This window comes from Mercenaria mercenaria, unplaced genomic scaffold (genome assembly GCF_021730395.1).
Source record: "Mercenaria mercenaria strain notata unplaced genomic scaffold, MADL_Memer_1 contig_1254, whole genome shotgun sequence".
In the NCBI taxonomy this organism is placed as follows: Eukaryota; Metazoa; Mollusca; class Bivalvia; order Venerida; family Veneridae; genus Mercenaria; species Mercenaria mercenaria.
This window is the reverse complement of record NW_026459233.1, coordinates 50859-56858: the sequence shown is the minus strand read 5'-3', so window position 1 is coordinate 56858 and position 6000 is coordinate 50859. Positions and strand designations below refer to the sequence as shown.

Here is a 6000-nt window from a genome sequence, read left to right as displayed (position 1 = left end):
ATTGTCTCATGTAACAACTCTACAACTGTCTTCGTCAAATTATCTCCAATAAATGTAATCTCTGGTTTCAATGGGCCTGAAAATGTTGTAATATACTTGATATATATGTGAAAACATAAAACATTACTGGAAATGGGAGAAACATTAAAATGCTTGATATTTTTTCTAAGGAGACATCATGGAGTTTAACATTAAAACTCAATAATCAATATAATTTGAGTTGATACTTTATGACCAAGAGTACAGAAAAAATCGATTAACATCAAGTTGTTGTGTAAGTGCTTGAAAAAATGTCACAAACATTAACCAGTTAAAAACACAAAACTGGCTTCTTATTGCTGGTCATTCCATTTATACATTATAAAATTAACATTTACATGTAATGACATCATGTGAGAAATACTCCATCATTAACTGTAAGTCAGATTACGTTTAAATTATCTGTTTCTGGGAAACTTGGTTCTCAGCAACTGGTGTTATTTTGTCTGACTGTGCACTCCAGTTAGGGTCATACAAATCTATGAGCACCTGCATCTAAAGAGGTGTCATTTTATGATCTGAAGTTAGAAACATCACTCTGAGAAATAAAATTCTTTATTAATTACAGTGTCAGCTATATAATAAAGATGGCAAGTGTTTCTATATCAAATAATGTGTATCTTCTTGTTACGTAATATATGATATTTCTAACTGGTACAGAACACTAGAAGATCAATTGTGAGCAATGACAAGAGATCACAGAGTGATCTTGGCGCCCACCATTGAGCAATTTTTGAATGTTCCAAATTTCATGACTAGCTCAAGGTCAAAATCAAGGTCAAAGTTCATTTTGGTACACAAAACAACACATGTGGTCAAAATTTGAAGGCTGTAGCTTTAGAAATATGAAAGTAGGTCCCTAGGTCAAAATCGAAGTCAAATTTCATTTCGGAACACAAAACTATGCATGTGGTCCAAATTCAAAGCCTGTACCTTCAAAAATGTGAAAGTAGGTCACTAGGTCAATGTCCGGGTCAAAGTTTATATCAGTCAACAAACCTATGCATGTGGTCCAAATTTGAAGGCTGTAGCTACAGAAATGAGAAAGTAGGTCATTGGGTCAATCTCAAGGTCAAAGTTCATTTCGGTACACAAAACTATGCATGTGGTCCAAATCTGAAGGCTGTAGCTTGAGAAATGTGAAAGTAGGCCACTAGGTCAAAATCAAGGCGAAATTTCATTTCGGAACATAAACTATGTATGTGGTCCAAATTTGAAGCCTGTACCTTCACAAATGTGTAAGTATGTCACCATGAAAATGTCAAGGTCACAGTTTATTTCAGTAAACAAATCTATGCAAGTGGTCCAAATTTGAATGCTGTAGCTTGAGAAATTTGAAAGTAGGTCACTAGGTCAACCTCAAGGACAAAGTTTATTTCGGTACACAAAATTATGCATGTAGTCCAAACTTGAAGGCTGTAGCTTGAGAAATGTGAAAGTAGGCCACTAGGTCAAAATCAAGGTCAAATTTTCATTTCTGAACACAAAACTATGCATGTGGTCCAAATTTGAAGCCTCTATTTTCAAAAATGTGAAAGTAGGTCACTAGGTCAATGTCAAGGTCAAAGTTTTTTCGGTACACGAAACTATGCATGTGGTCCAAATTTGAAGGTTGTAGCTAGAGAAATGTGAAAGTAGGTCAAGATCAAGGTCAACTCATGTCAGGGTTCATCTTGCCACTCAAAACTAACAAGTGGTCCAAATTTGAATGTTGTAGGTTATGGACATGAAGATTTTATAAGTTTTCCCTATATAAGTCTATATGAACCATGTGACCCCAGGGGTGGGCCATATTTGACCCTAGGGGGATAATTTGAATAAACTTGGTAAAGACCCACTGGATGATACTACATTATAAATATCAAAGCCCTAAGCTTTGTGGTTTGGACAAGAAGATTTTTCCCTATATAAGTCTATGTAAACCATGTGACCCCGAGGGCGGGGGCCATATTTGACCCTTGGGGAATAATTTGAACAATATTAGTTGAGGAACACTAGATGATGTCACATATAAAAATATCAAAGCCCTAGGCCCTGTGGTTTTGGACAAGAGGTTTTTCAAAATTTTCCCCTATATAAGTCTATATAAACCATGTGACCCACAGGGTGGGGCCATTTTTGACCCCAGGGGAATAATTTGAACAAGTGAATGAAGTATTGCCATGCAATACAAAGTCCCCTACTGGAAGGCACCTAATTTTCTCTACTGCAGTATAACATAATGAACTGATATCTGTCAATGATGTATAAACAATATTGTACTATATATACAATATAATATAACAAAGCACTTGGATTAAAATTTGCATATATAAAAACGTACAGTTCTTTTCATTTGGATTTTTTTTTGGCCGATTATACAAAAAGTTATCATAAAAGTTATTTATAGTAACAACAAAGTGAAATAAACCCTAACAAAACAAGAGGGCCAAGATGGCCCTAGGTCGCTCACCTTAGAAACACACCATAACACAACATATTAAACAGAGTAAACATGTTTGACCTTGTGATTTCATGGAAAACAAGAGCTGTCTCCATAGGATGACACATGCCCCCGATGGCACTTTAAATGAATAGTTATGGCCGATGTTCGAGTTTAGGACCTTTGACCTACGGAGCTGGGTCTTGCGCGCGACACGTCGTCTTACTGTGTCACACATTTATGCGTAGTTATTTTAAAATCCATGCATGAATGACAAAGATATGGACCGGACACGCCCATCTATGCACTATCATGAAAAAAGACCTTTAACATCTAAGTGTGACCTTGACCTTTGAGCTACGGACCTGGGTCTTGCGCATGACACGTCGTCTTACTGTGGTACACATTCATGCCAAGTTATTTGAAAATCCATCCATCGATGACAAAGATATGGACCGGACACGCCCATCAATGCACTATCCCTTAATGTCTAAGTGTGACCTTGACCTTTGAGATACGGACCTGGGTCTTGCGCATGACACGTCGTCTTACTGTGGTACACATTCATGCCAAGTTATTTGAAAATCCATCCATCGATGACAAAGATATGGACCGGACACGCCCATCAATGCACTATCCCTTAATGTCTAAGTGTGACCTTGACCTTTGAGCTACGGATCTGGGTCTTGCGCGCGACACATCGTCTTACTGTGGTACACATTCATGCCAAGTTATTTGAAAATCCATCCATCGATGACAAAGATATGGACCGGACACGCCCATCAATGCAATAACCTTTTATGTCTAAGTGTGACCTTGACCTTTGAGCTACGGACCTGGGTCTTGCACGCGACACGTCGTCTTACTGTGGTACACATTCATGCCAAGTTATTTGAAAATCCATCCATCGATGACAAAGATTTGGACCGGACACGAAAAATGCGGACAGACCGACAGACCAACAGACTGACAGACCGACAGACAGACGGTTCAAAAACTATATGCCTCCCTTCGGGGGCATAAAAATATTCTGACCAATTATCATTAAAATTGGAGCAAAAATCTTGAGTATAAGTAAGTATTTTCTTTGATTTGACCTAGTGACCTAGTTTTTGACCCCAGATGACCCATATTCGAACTTGACCTAGATTTCATCAAGGCTATCATTCTGACCAAAACTCATGAAGATTAACTGAAAAGAATACAGCCTCTATCACATACACAAGGTTTTTCTTTTATTTGATCTAGTGACCTAGTTTTTGACCACAGATGACCCATATTTAAACTCGGCCTAGATTTCATTAAGGTTATCATTTTGACTTAATTTCAGGAAGATCAATTGAAAAATACAGCCTTTACCGCATATACAAGCTTTTCCTTTGATTTGACCTAGTGACCTAGTTTTTGACCACAGATGACCCATATTCGAACTTGACCTAGATTTCATCCAGGCAATCATTCTGACCAAAATTCATGAAGATTAATTGAAAAATACAGCCTCTATCGCATACACAAGGTTTTTCTTTGATTTGAACTAGTGACCTAGTTTTTGACCCCAGATGACCCATTTTCAAACTCGGCCTAGATTTCATCAAGGTAATCATTCTGACCAAAATTCATGAAGATTAATTGAAAAATACAGCCTCTATCGCATACACAAGGTTTTTCTTTTATTTGACCTAGTGACCTAGTTTTTGACCACAGATGACCCATATTTAAACTCGGCCTAGATTTCATCAAGATAATCATTCTGACCAAAATTCATGAAGCTTAATTGAAAAATACAGCCTCTATCGCATACACAAGGTTTTTCTTTGATTTGACCTAGTGACCTAGTTTTTGAACCCAGATGACCCATTTTCGAACTTGGCCTAGATTTCATCAAGGTAATCATTCTGACCAAATTTCATGAAGATCAGTTGAAAAATACAGCCTCTATCGCATACACAAGCTAAATGTTGACAGACGACAGACAGACGCCGGACATTGAGCGATCACAAAAACTCACCTGAGCAAAAAAATCTATAAAATACAAGTCCACAAGAAACTCTTTACCAGGTTGAGATAGATCAAAATACACCTAAAATTTGGATGTACCATGCATGTTGTACCACAGAAAAGTGCTCTTAATTTTTCCTTATGGCCAGTAATAACAAGAGCTGTCTCCATAGGATGACACATGCCCCCGATGGCACTTTGAATGAATAGTTATGGCCGATGTTAGAGTTTAGGACCTTTGACCTACGGAGCTGGGTCTTGCGCGCGACACGTTGTCTTACTGTGCCACACATTCATGCGTAGTTATTTTAAAATCCATGCATGAATGACAAAGATATAGACCGGACACGCCCATCAATGCACTATCATGAAAAATGACCTTTAACGTCTAAGTGTGACCTTGACCTTTGAGCTACGGACCTGGGTCTTGCGTGCGACACGTCGTCTTACTGTGGTACACATTCATGCTAAGTTATTTGAAAATCCATCCATGGATGACAAAGATATGACCGGACACGCCCAACAATGCACTATCCTTTAACGTCTAAGTGTGACCTTGACCTTTGAGCTACGGACCTGGGTCTTGTGCGCGACAAGTCGTCTTACTGTGGTACACATTCATGCCAAGTTATTTGAAAATCCATCCATCGAAGACAAATATATGGACAGGACACGCCCATCAATGCACTATCCTTTAACATCTAAGTGTGACCTTGACCTTTGAGCTACGGACCTCGGTCTTGCGCATGACACGTCGTCTTACTGTGGTACACATTCATGCCGAGTTATTTGAAAATCCATCCATAGATGACAAAGATATGGACTGGACACGCCCATCAATGCACTATCCTTTAACATCTAAGTGTGACCTTGACTGTGGTACACATTCAAGCCAAGTTATTTGAAAATCCATCCATCGATGACAAAGATATGGACCGGACACGAAAATTGCGGACAGACTGACAGACAGTTCAAAAACTATATGCCTCCCTTCGGGGGCATAAAAAAGTTACAATATAATATATTTATAGTAACAACAAAGGGACATAATTCTAAAAAAAAGTGTGCCTCATAGTGGTGAACATTTCTACCAAGTTACATCAAAATTCCTCCATGCATGAAGAAGAAATGCTCCGGACAAAGTCATTCTTGAATTTGACCTTTAACCTCTAAGTATGACCTTGACCTTACACCTAGGGATCTGGTTCTGGCACTCGAAAATTCGTCTCATGGTGGTGAACATTTGTGCCAAGTTACATTAAAATCCCTCCATGCATAAAGAAGAAATGCTCCAGACTAAAGTCATTCTTGAATTTGACCTTTGACCTCTAAGTATGACCTTGACCTTAGACCCAGAGCCGGGGCTTTGCGCACAACATGTTGTCTCATCCAGGGAAATGTTTGTGCCAACTGATATTTAAATCCTGTTTTGCATGACAAAGTTATAGACCGGACAGGAAAAAAATCCTATTGACCTTTGATCTCAAAGTGTGACCTTGACCTTTAAGCTAGGGTTCTGGGTATTGTGCATGACATGTCGT

At 38.6% G+C, this 6000-nt stretch overlaps 1 long non-coding RNA gene across 4 annotated transcripts in view; it reads right to left on the bottom strand.

Moving 5' to 3' along the window:
• Positions 1–6000, bottom strand: part of LOC128551546 (uncharacterized) — a 56842-nt gene continuing 50842 nt past the window's right edge. For 3 of the 4 annotated variants that reach the window (XR_008368827.1, XR_008368824.1, XR_008368826.1), the window contains exon 6: positions 7–557. This is a non-coding gene — a long non-coding RNA (uncharacterized LOC128551546). Of the gene's footprint in view, positions 558–6000 lie in introns of all 4 variants that reach the window. The other variant, XR_008368825.1, reaches the window with a different exon arrangement.